The 12,673-nt window shown below is 39.2% G+C and overlaps 1 protein-coding gene across 42 annotated transcripts in view; it reads left to right on the plus strand.

The window, feature by feature from the left end:
- The window catches only part of SIPA1L1 (signal induced proliferation associated 1 like 1), a 213,894-nt gene that overhangs the window by 73,500 nt on the left and 127,721 nt on the right, over positions 1-12,673 (plus strand). For 21 of the 42 annotated variants that reach the window (XM_035540174.2, XM_035540179.2, XM_035540173.2 and 18 more), the window contains one exon: positions 5,955-6,023. The exons of 9 other annotated variants lie outside the window; for them this stretch is intronic. The gene's annotated coding sequence lies outside the window, so the exon portion shown is untranslated. Of the gene's footprint in view, positions 1-2,204; positions 2,302-2,908; positions 2,928-5,954; positions 6,024-12,673 lie in introns of those variants that run through there. 12 more of the 42 variants (XM_035540172.2, XM_035540176.2, XM_035540207.2 and 9 more) reach the window with 5 other exon arrangements.

A 12,673-nucleotide genomic window follows, 5' to 3' on the forward strand; every position in this document is an offset into this window, starting at 1 on the left:
TGAGAAACATCTGAACTTCTTGCAGCTGTTTTTCAGAAGTTCTGAATACTGTTTGATTCTGCTGAGAAAAATTCTACTTATTCTTAGCGTTTCTAGAAATTAATTTTTTTTTGTATCAGCTGAAGCATTCTTCCCCCTCCCCCCCGTCCTTTTTTGAAAAGGCTTTGGATGTAATTTCAATACATCCTTATGTTATTAATTATGTAAGGCTTCTAGAGCTTTGAACTGTTATTCTGCAGGTGACTTGCTGCTCTGAGAATAGCTGTTGTGGGATGCAGCAGAAAGGTGGGGGAAGCGAAGCAGTCCTTGTTTGAGATGCAGGATGCTGGAATCAGGGAGATGAGTCTGCAAGGATTCCTCATTGCTTGTAGTGCTGGATATTGACATCTGGAAAGTAGAAAACAATCTTTCGAATGCTCTACAAGTAACACATTTTAGTTCTTTCAAGGGTGATGTAAGAAAATAGCCTTTTTCAGTAGAACCAAGTTCTTTCTTCCCTCCCCCCTTATGTACGCCTACACCAATGTTTTTTCAGCTCTGCAAGTGTGTTTTTTCTCACTCTCTCTGGTGTGTAGGCGGCCTTCCCCATCACAATTGAGCTTCGCAGGCAATCTTTTTTTTTTTTTAGAAAAAAAAATCGTCTTTTCACAGCAGGTCTATAATTTAACACCAAAGAAAATGGAGAGCTCTAGTTTAGAATTATGATGCATCTCAGTAATGGCTGAATGGGTGAAGAATTTCACCTTAAAGAAAATAAGGAAAATTTTTCTTCACCAGAAGACCACCTGCGGAAATGTATTCACCTGCTGCCCAAATGACTTGCCAAAATGTCAGTAGTGCAGTTGCAGGCTGATAGATTTTAAACCTTTTACTCGCTTCATTAGACTGAGTTGAAAATGAGCTTTTCTATACCCAAATTAGAATGTGATTCTACTTGAGAGATGGGCTGAGTTTGTTGATAATGTCAAAGTTTAAATGTAATTCTTCCTGGAATGTTATTGTTAAAATGTGTTGAGTTTATAATTATGATTTTAGGCTATAATTACTTTAGCGAGCTCTGATAGTGCTGTCTGGCTCATTTTAAAGAGGTTTGGTTAATACTAATTTTCTCACCACCAAGTCTTCCAACTTCACTTGACCTGTCTGGAAATACTGTCAGGAGAGTAGAAATGGATGGCTTAAATTTATTTGCTTTAGCGATCTATGAAATTTCAGAGATTGTTGTAATAAAGTAACTAACACTTGTGCCACCGTGTTATGTGCAGTTCAAGCTGGCGTTGCAGCTGAAAAGCAGCCATCCTTGACTGCTTATTCTGTCCTGTGCTGTCTCCGCCTTACGTCAGCACAAGTAGCCTGACAGTGAACTGGACTGGAGAAAGCTGGGTTGGAGACATGATCTAAGCCTTCTCAGTTCTCCTTACTTAGATCTGGATTTGAATCATTCTCTTTGACAAGATTCCCCGCACATCTCCTCTAGCACATGAGCTTGGTGGGAGTAGAGGAGGACAAAAATTGAGCAGCAGTTCGTGCTCCAGCGTGTGCCTCTGTGGAGTTCCTGGGGCTGCATCGTAAGTCTCCACAGTTAGATCTGCTAGCCCAGTCTAATTTTAGAGGGCTCCCATCGTCTGTGGATGCAAGCCTTTTGTAGCAATAGTCAGAGGTCAGATGGTAAGGCTGAAATGATACAGATTTTATTACAGGACCCTTTATATAGGAAGGACCAGCTTTGAAACTTTTCTTCCTACTCTTGGAGGCTTCTTAGAAGGCTGCAATTGATGACAGATAACTTCACTCCTGCTGTCCCTTGTGCTTGACATGTGTGATTTAGGTTTATGCTGAATAGTGAGGAAAAAGTGGGCCACAGCACTGAGAAGTATCCTGTTTTTTTTTTAGGTGTAACCAAATGTTTGTTTGATCCCCCAAATGTCTGGCAGAATGTTCCAGGAGAAAACCACTTGATTCAGAGAGAGGGTGATAAAGAAGGTTGTTATTGTTACAGTGAGAAACTTCTCATCTAGGCACTCTGAGATGAGTGCATCTGAGCTGCAGAAACTTAATAGGTTTATGGTTTCATAAATCTTTGTAAAAAGCCAGAAGGAACAACAAGCAGAATTTCCACAATATCCCTTTATGTTTTGAAAAAGATTTCACCCTTTGATTTCCCATTCAAATTTTGTTCCCACCTATGGTCTTTCTGCTTTTAGGATTTGCTGTGCTATGATTCATCAGAACCTATTAGCAACAGCCACGGGCAGTTTTTGCTAAAGCTTCCCTTGCCAGCCTCCTCAGGAATTTGGGTAGGTAAGAATGCATGCTCTGCTCTGTACTGTCTGGTGGTTGTCCTTTGCAGTAATGCTAGTTGCCCTGAAATTGGTGTAGGCTTTGGGACTACCACTAATGTGTAGTGTTTCAAGCAGGACAGAAGGGGCGTTCTCCAGCAGAACAGTTTAGGCTGGCGTCCTCCGAGTGCCAGCCCATACCCGAGTCTGTGGCTGAACGCATCCTCTCCATGTGAGAGCTTTTCCAGGAAGCGGATGCGAGGGAGCTAGATGGCTATTCCCCCCGGCTTTATGCTAGGTATTTGTAGAAGCGTTCCTAAAAGCAGGTTGGACTCTGTTCAGACTGTTACAGAATGCATGGTTTTGTCACATTTTCAAAAGCACAGTAGTTCTTGTAGGTGGTTTCTTTTAATCTACTTGTGAAACTAAACTTGTTTTGTAAGGAAGAAAGGGATGATTACTCTGAATGTTCCTGACTGATTCTTGGTAAAGACTGGCTTTTAGTATGTGGTCCATTTTTTCACTGACCCGATAATGTACTTTCAGGGAGTTTATGAAAAGATAAAGAGGATGTTGCAAGCATGAGATACTGCAGTTCTGTCCATACAGCCTTGCCCTCTGCCTTGTATCAGTGCAAGCCCTTTGCAGGTGTGTAATGACTCTAGCTCAAGAAGGCATAGCAGGAAGACTGGAGAATTGCAGTGCGTGGTTTTGCCAGGGGGATGGGGAGTGGTGGTGTTGCTTTTACAAAGAGGCAGGGGTGGATTAGCTTTCAGAGGGATCAGCATCCTGATCTAACACAACATGTTGCACAAGGTGTAGTGCTGCCTGAAGGGAGAAGACCAGAATACTTGCTAGGGACCACAGGGAGAACAGCACTGAGATCTGGATGTAGATCGGCTAAAGCTGATTTGCAACCAGACACTAGCACTCTTCCTCAGAAGTGCAGGTACAGCCCCTTCCACTGAAATCCTTATGATGCTCTGTTTATTGACAAATGTTGAAAATTACAGACGTAGGATATGCAAAGGGAGTCCAGATTTAGAAATGACAAGCACTGTAATAAACGTTGCTACTAAAGAAAAAATCCTTCCTTGAAACATCAGCCTGTGGGATGTTTAAAGAAACAAATAGGTTTCTTATTTGAGAGAATTAGGTGCATGCAACTTTTGTTCACTAGTTGAAACTGTTTCCCAGGGTTATTTTTAAAATTGCTTAATTTCAGCTTTAATTATACAGATTTGCATTTACAACTGAATATATTTTAACTAGTAACTGTTCTTGTGAGCTCATAAGCTCATATTTCTGTAGACCCAGTCTCATTGAAATCAGGAGGTTTTACGGATACGAGTTAAGCTTATTTGTAAAGCATAACCACATTAACACGTGACTCTTCTAAAAATAGCGATGTGCTCAATAAAGCCAATTTTTGCTTGTTTCAGATACCTTGACATATCTATTTAGATTCTGTATTTAGGGGCAAGGCTCTCGGCAGCATTAATTTCAAGTTCTGTTAGATTCTCCACGTCCTTATATTAGTAGTGACAGAATAAAAGTTGAGAGACTCTGCATGCAGAGTAGTCAGACTGCTGCCTTCTCCTTGACCTGCACTTAAAATTACAAAAGGACTGGGAGAGGGAAGAGGAAAGGATGGTCAATGTGACTAAGTGGCTAATACTGACCTGAAGTTATATTTGGTAGGCTGTTTTTAAAGCTTCTGGCTTTATCTCTGCTATTCCTGTTGACAGGTCAAAGCCCTGTGGCATTTATCACTGTGGCAGTAAGGCGTGGTTGCGTGGGGTGGGCTTGAGGTGGGAAAGGATTTGCATCAGTGATTATTGCTCTTCCACAGGGGCATATTTAAGAATATGTAGTGCTGTGTTCCCTGTCATGGGAGGCAGCAACTGGATGGGAAGCATTTCTCTGAGAATGGCCAACAGGAGACGGACAGAGCTGCATAGCATTTTTACGTTTTGCAGGTTTTCTTTTTTTTCCCCCAGAAACTTCCTGAAGGTTTAGTTGGTGTTTGTACAAATTGAGTTTGTCTTCAAGTCCACACAAAGATAGGAATAAGCCCTACAAATCTATTTAGAAGTAGCCTCATGAATAAAGGAAGGATGTTGCTTAGGGAGTGAGTGTGTGTTTTCCTGTGTGCATGCAGGTATCTGACAAAGGGAGTAGGGACATTAGATGCTCTCATTGAGGCATAAGTGTTCCCAAGTTAGTGATTGCCTTCCATTCTGGTTTTGTACTGCAATACTGCAGTGGTAAGTGCAGTTACTATTTGTAAATGGAAAAGAAATGGGAAGTGCTTAGTGTATTTTTACCTTCTTTTATGTCTAAAAACAGTGCAGTGAATTAATAGAAGTTGGTAGTGCTGTAGTTGAGAGATGAAATAACGTACTCTAGAACTGGAGAACAATTGCAATTGTACCCTGCAGTTGAACAACCTTCAGTTGAACAAAACTGGTTAATGTTCTTAATAGCTAAATATGCCCTTTATAATAGGAAACGGATATTCTTGAGAAAAGTCTAACCTTTATTTCACTTTGTATGAGACTGAAAGAATTGCATATTCTTTCATTTAAGGCATAAGAGGGAATGAAAAGAGCCTTGGATTGCTTGATGTTATGACTATCTGTAAGGTGGAAAGGTCGTTGTGCTTTGATCACTGTTCTCTGTTAGTCTGGAATCACCGAGTGCCTGAGGCTGGTAGGGCCCCCTGGAGCCCGCCTGGTCCAAGCTCAGGCAGAGCCACCCAGAGCAGGGTGCCCAGGCCTACACCCAGGTGGCTTTTAAAGATCTCCAAGGAGGAGACAGACTCCTGGAGCACCTCTCTGGGCAGCCTGTGCCAGTGCTCAGCCACCCTCGCAGTAAAGAAGTGCTTCATGATGTTCAAATGGAGCCTCCTGTGCTCCAGTCTGTGCCCATTGCCTCTTGTCCTGTCATTGAGCACCACTGAAAAGAGCTTGGCTCTGTCCTCTTGGCACCCTCCCTTCAGGTATTTACAGACATCGATACCTAAACTACTGAAGACTTAGTGGGATGGACAGTAATAATTAATTTTCTTCGCTGTTATGGGCACCTGTTGACTAGGCAGGCTAGGAATGACGATGCACATGCTATGTCTGCAAACTTCCCAATCTCAAAATGGTTAGGCACACCCAAGTTAACTTTAATCTAGCTAGCCTGGATTAAAGAAGATTGTGCGGATTTAAGCGTGGATTTTAGTACAGCCTGATCGAGACTGTCAAGGAGTCTGGGCACTTAATCACTGCAATCCTGTGCCCTGGAAAATGAGTGGGTTTTGTAAAATGCTTGTTACTGAATTCTGTAGTTTGCATAGATGTGGAGAGCTGCTGGTGGATGAGATGCATGTATCATACTGCATGTGAATTTTTCCTGGTTTTCTCGTTAAAATGTGGAACGCAGTATAACTTGAAATCATTAACTCTGTACTTAGTACTGTGTATGATTATAGCTGTACAGTGATTAATAAACAAGGTGTTTTCTGTAATAGATGCTTTGTGGGAATGGCTGGTGAAGCATGAGCAACCCTGGTGTTTTGAGCTTCTGCATGGTTTAGCTTGCATATTGCTAAATTATAATATGCTGTGCTTCTTAAGCTTCAATAGCAACAGATTTCTGCAGTTAAAATATTTTTCATTTTTGCAGGTTAGTAATAAGAATCTGCTATTAAATCTGAGACTGAACAGAAGTGGAATCTGTGAAGCAGGGAAAAAAGTAAGCTCATGGACTGAATTTTATTTTACATTCTTAAAACCAGAAGGGACCATGGAATAGCATAATTGGGATTGGGAACTGTGACCTTCATGTGTTGCTCTTGACTAGTAGCATTATTTCTCTGCTTCATTTTTTTCTGTAAAAGGAAAATACTTGTTTCCTTTGAAGTGTTTTGAGAACATATGCAACTGCTACTACTTCAGCTGCATTGACCATTAGATTTCCTAAATTCGTGCTTCAGAACAGACACCCCAAGTTGAAATACAGCGTTTATTTGGAAAGCATCCAGTTTCAATGAAAGCATTTCTGGGAATTTAGAAATAAGCAATCCTTAAAGGATTCTATCTCTCTGAAAACAAAAGAAGCATCGTTTCCAGCCTGAATTTGTTCAGGTGTAGTAATTTCCATTCATTGGTGTTTTTTAATATCTTTGCTAGATGAAAGATCAAATTCCTTCTGTCTCTTACTCCCCATATTCTTTCTGTAGGCATTTTATTTTTTTCTCTAGTTTTTCAGCATCATTCTGAAACTGTAAAAGCAAGAACTAATTGCAGTTTCTTTGTGCCAAACAAAGTAACATAACTGCTTTGCTCTCTTACTTGATATTCTTGCTTGTTTAAACATTAGTGGATTGCATAAGATTAGCCACAGCTATATGTTTTGAGTTTTCTGTTGCACACACAGATTCAAGGAAGCTAACTAGTAAATGGGAGTAATGCACAAAGCTGTCACCTGTGTAGATCAGAGTTCACACTTTCCACTTGAGATCAGAGAAGATGAGCTCGCTTTTCAGTCTAATTGCGTTCACTGCTTATGCATAATGCAGGACCGCAACTTAACTCTGCGTCATTTGATGAAAGATAAAGATCAGAGTCTATGAGACAATGTGATGTTAGCTTTACAGATCCCAGCAGCATGAGGCATTAGTCATGTCTTTTTATGTATATAACATAGCATATGTGTACATACATATCGTTATGTGAATGTTGTATAGCTTGAGTGTTAGCAGCAATGCAATTAATAAATAGCATTTCCTGTTATTCTTAATTTGTATAGGCTTTTTAGCACATTAGTATTTTTATTCATGCTTCTATATGTTGTTAGATGACAGTGACTAATTCCTTCAATTATTTCCATATTTGAAGGCTTAGTACTAGGATACAGTTTTGTTACCTCAAAGCCATGCTGTTTATTGTATTGACCTTTATTAGCGCTAATTTTTTTCACTGTTTTTTTTCAGTATGTATGTGTACATAGCCTTTTTTTTTTTTAACAAAGGAAGCTTATAATTTGCAGAAGTTGCAAACAATTTAACTCAACAGGGTAGTCGAAAACTCATCTTTGGTTTTATGCGTGGTATTCTTACAGAAGCAAGCTGAATGTCTTAACATTTGGCTGAACTGCAAGCTCTCCCATGCCCCTACATCTCCAGTAGGAACAGAGGGAGAAGGGAGCAAGATGTCTCATTACATCTCATTGAACTTTTGTACCCAGGTATATTAGAAAATATAGCTTCTGGTTGGGTAGCTGTGGTACAAGAAATGCCGGAGAAGATGACAGTTTTTGCTTTTTTTAAACTTTTTTTTCAACCAGTCTTGTGTGTGAGCATGGGTCTTTTTAAAGACCTTGAGCTCTTAGTATGAGAGTTGTACATTGAGGGTAAGAGCCACTGCTGTTCTCGTTTCCTCACACTTCTGTGCAGTCAGAGATGTGTAATTACAGTAACTGTAAAGACCACAGCCCAGAGGCGCAGTAAATGTGCGTGTGTATAGTAGGATGGATAGGATTTTTTAGGGTATGAGGAAGCACTGGATAATCATTGTTTCAACTCAAGTTTAATTTTGATTTTTCTTCTTGCTCTTTTTCTTATTCTTTTCTTCTTCCCCTTTATTTTGTCTAAGGCATGTTATTTCAGCATAACTTCCCACTTTTTATTTGTCTTTTACTCTCTTCTAGCACCTTTGGTAGGGGTCTTTGCAGAGGGAAGAGAAGTTGATGTTGAGAACCAGCATGCCATTCCTTTTTCAGAGAAGGAATAACTCCTGCTGTAGCCTCTCTACTTTGAAAACAATTGGTGTTGGGAGGAGGTTGTTTGGAGAGAGGATGAGCTGCAAAATAACTGGGGGCTGAGTGCCTTTCCAGCTGGGATTAATTTAGTATCAAAAGTTTATAGCATTCTTTAAACGTTTACATGCTAGGCCGTGAGGGAGTGAAGGGGGACAGACAGGCATTCCTTGCAAATCTTTGCTCTTTGCCTCTGTCTTTGACTATATAAGGGAAGCAGGGATAGATTTGATAAGGTTTCAGAGAAAAGTACAGGTAAAGCCAGTGGCTATTTAATAACTTCGCTGTGAAATGAAATTGTGGGCCAAGCATTCCCTCTTGGATTGTTCTTCCAAGGAGTCATCGTGTCTTCATTACTAAAGGCTAATCCAGGTTTTTCAGCTTTGTTTTTATTAAAATGAATTGGATGTAGAGAGGAACGTTGAGACTCGCGACCACCTCAAAAGAGCAGGTTAAATATTTGGACAAGTTGGATGGGTTTTCTCACACATTAAAATCTTTGCTATTGTCTTTCATCCAGAAATCATGTTATAGTTAGCTTAACTGTATTTGGTTAAATCAAACGTCACTCTAGCCTAGTGGTGCTGCCTCTGACAGAGACAAGCAACAGATGTGGAAACAGAGGAAAGGTTTGTAGCTGTCGGCTAACTTGGTGACTTCTGGCTCAGGACTTGCTGAATCAGGATGTCCAGAACCTTTTACTCCTTGTTGTTCTCCTTTTTTTTTTCTTTCTTTTACTTGAGAAGAGCAGTGTTGCATTTGGTACTCAATGTCGGAATTCTGTGAAGTAGCATGATAAAGAACTTCTCAGAATAATTTACAACGCTGTGTACAGGTGTCTTTGTCATTGGTTGTATTAGTGTTTTTTTTTAGTTCGTGTTTATCCTATGGTGAGAGTTGGTGCATCAATGAAGGAATACAGGTATCTCCATACTATTCAGTTTCACGAATTCTGCAAGGAATTTAGAAATGCCAGGTAGTATTGGTAATGGGTCTACTTCCCATACTTGATTATCCGTTATCAGTACGGCACCTAATGGTACGTGCTTCAGAGCTGTGAATCATTGCAGCGTGTAACATTTTTCCAGGACTTGGGCCCCTGTATTCATGGTTAGCGCTTAAACTTTTCTGGTTTTACTGCAGGTGAATAATTACATGTGTGAAGTCATACCTACAGCATTTTTATTACCTATTTTGAGTGTTACCCAAGTTGACAAAATAATTTGCTTGTGCGTTTTTCTAGGATAGCTGTGCAGTTGCATACCTCTAGGCCATAGAAGTCCCCAGACAGTGACCAAAAGTGGTCTGTAAGGTCACTTATTGAATCTATAGAGCTGAATGAATTGTGACTGACCTTCTGAAGTTTTATGTAATTGGGATCTATAAACTGTTTTCTAATTTTGTCTACTTTTTTCTAATTTTGCCTATTTAATGAAAACAGAGGTTTAGCCTGTCCCCTTAGATGAGTGAATTCTGAAGGAAAACAGCGTAAGAAACCTTTTGGAGACCCTCAGAGCTTGACCACGCATGTGGGAAATTGAGAGGCTGTTAGTAAATACTTTGAAATTCTGGTATTGGAGGTGTCAACAAACATCACCGTTCAACAAAATTGTAAGGTCCTGGAAAAACTGATGGTCCTGCAAAAACTGCTTAGTCTTTTATAACCAAATAACTGGTGTTAATGGTTTTGTTGTTTCATGTCAGACTTGGATTCCATTATATGGCAAAAATACTTGAAGTTTTCTTCCTTTCCTTTTGGTAAGGTGTAGAGAACTGACACCTTTCTTGTCCCTTTTTCAGATAGAACCAACTCTTGAGGCAGGGGTTTGGTTTTGGTGATCCAGCTATGAGTCTTGTAGAGACTGGTGCTTGTAATGTTGTCTCAACTGTAAATACAATTTGCCAATAAAACAACTTTATTTTAGGACCTATGCAGTGGTGATACTCCATTCTAAATTGACTGATGGGGTATTGAAATGGTACCTCTTGCTTGGCATTCACATTGCCAGTATGTCATGCTAATCTTGGCACGTATGAATTTAAAACATCTTTCTTGCCTTCCCCCCCCACCCGAGTTAATCTGTTCAGGCATAAAACATAATTTTCATCTTTCTTATTTAATCCATATTTGGTTACTTTCATACGGTTTGGGTTTGTCGCTTATGGTATCAGATTTTTTAGTTCATCAGACCTGTAATTTCAGATTTAGCATTTGAAAAATTGTACAGTAAGTACTTCTGACAAGGAATTGCAGAACTATAGATGAAGTTCTTTTGGTAACGAACATTATCAAAAATCAGACACGACTATTTCAAAATGCTTTTGCACTTTGAGGTAGAGGAGCGTACGTGGTACATAAAGTTCCTTCTCAGTTTCATAGTACCAAACTGTAAAGTCTATTAAAGCATAGAGGGCACAGATGTTATCTTGTATAGTGTTATACTTTGTTCCTTTGTATTAGAGAGGAAGGAGGTGTTTGGAGAAATCTTGTTCCTGGATTGAGCAGCTGATAAGCTTACCCCCTAACACTCATTTCCAATTCCCCCCCCTTCCCCCCCTAAACTTTTCTGTAATAAGAAAGGGGAATCTGTCTTTATGAAATGATGATGAAATTATTGCAGACAATGTGCTCTTAGGTAAGTTTAAGCTTGTTTAGTTAAAAGTATTTATTGTAGATTTTGAGGCTGGAACTTTTATTCCTGTGGTTCATTTTTGTTCTGAATCAACTTTTTTTTTAGTAGTGAAGAATTCCTTTTGACAAAGCAGCCTTTCTGAAAGGGGAGAAAAGAGCATCTACTGAAATGGGAAAAAGCAATCGGAGAGACCCGTTTTATGAGGTGCTGTTTAGAAAGCAGTGTGGCAGGTGTAATGCTTGGTGGTGGTAATGTATTTTAAGTGTTCAGGAAAACAGCAAACTTGTGTTGCATTTTTCCGCGTGGGTGTTTATCGTGAAAGTATTCAGCTTACCATGTTACTAGCTTTTACATATATCTAATTCAACTATTATAGCTGATTAAGAATTTGAGAAAATAATCCTGTAAAATGTATGTTGTAAAAAAAAAAAAGTACAAAAATGTGTCAATTTGGTGTATATTCAGGAGGTATATACATGGTGTGTGTTCAGTATGCATTATTTGAGAAGTTGGAAGATGCTTTGGAGCACAGGGCACAAATCAGTATGAACTTGAGTTTAGCCAGTTTTTGTTAGTCATTATATACTTGTCTTTATTACCCTAGTTTTGCTTTTACTCCATGTTCACCAAGTAATGTGTCTCTGATTGTAATCTAGTATTGCTCTAGGATAGCTGTGCAGTCATTTTTATTAATGGCAGATGTGCATCTGGATGATCTTGTAAATGATTTGGTCGTATAGGATATCGTAACAACAGGGAAATAACGTTCCATAGGAATTCTGGGGACAAGAGTAAGTTGGTATGCTCATTGGAGGGAAAAAAATACAAAAAAAACATGCAAATTGTGATGAAGATGCAGAATCTACAGATTTGTCAAGTAATGGAAATATTTAGAGTGTATTTAGAAAGATTCATTCCTCGACCATCTTGCCATGTTGTGTGGATCTGTGCTCCTGATATCTGATGCTTTTTAAACAAAGGCAACAGTTTTACTTGTCCTCTTTTGCTGTAACACGATATGTTGGGAATTCACATGAATCAAAGATGACCCTGAGTGTGAGATAGTGCTGTAAATTCTCTGCTAGTCAGGGAAAGTATTGTGTGTTATCAGTTAGATTTAGTAACTATTTCATTGAGTCCTTTTTGTTAGTCTTGAGAATTTTTACAGTGTGTGTTTTACTGCATGAATTATATTGCTAAGTGTGTATAATGTAATGATAGAACAGGAGGTACCTCAGCATAGTTTTCCTTTATAATAACAATAGGATCAATATAAAACATAACACATTTCAGACCAGTATGTTGTGGTTTTTATGTAAACCAGATGGTGCTTTCCTGTATTTTGATAGGTACTGACTTATAAATCCAATCAAAAACTGGCTTTTGTCTGTCAGAATGAGGCCGAATGTATAAGCATCTTTATTCTGACAAAAAAAAAAAACCACACACACACACACACAAAATATGAAAAAGTAATGTAACTATCTGTCCTCCCTACCCCCAAAACCAAAAGCAAACCCTGATCCCAGGGAGTTTTACTGATGATACTGAGACACCTCTGGCTAACCTATTCAAGACTGAAATCCCTCACAGTGATGTAAGATTTCTTTTCTGGACTTCAGTAGATGTTTAGACAGCTGTTAATTCTCTAGTGCAATTTTTTTATTTTATTTTGGTGCTCAGTGGATAAGAGGGTAGATTCTTAAAGATTTACTCGGTATGTAGACAAAACCTTTGTCTAAAAATGGACATGCTGGACCAGGAGCAATGAGCTTAGAATTATATTGCAGACTGCCACAGATTAATAACACCACCGTCTCTTTTGATCATCAGTGTCTCCATATAAACTGTTTTCTAGCCTTTTAAAGGCATTGAGTCCTCAAAGAATTTTTCACACAACACTGTGCAACTTGGAAGCTGGTGGTTGTGAAGTGCTGTTGGTGAATGAGATCG

The sequence above is a fragment of the Cygnus atratus genome, chromosome 5, assembly GCF_013377495.2.
Source record: "Cygnus atratus isolate AKBS03 ecotype Queensland, Australia chromosome 5, CAtr_DNAZoo_HiC_assembly, whole genome shotgun sequence".
In the NCBI taxonomy this organism is placed as follows: Eukaryota; Metazoa; Chordata; class Aves; order Anseriformes; family Anatidae; genus Cygnus; species Cygnus atratus.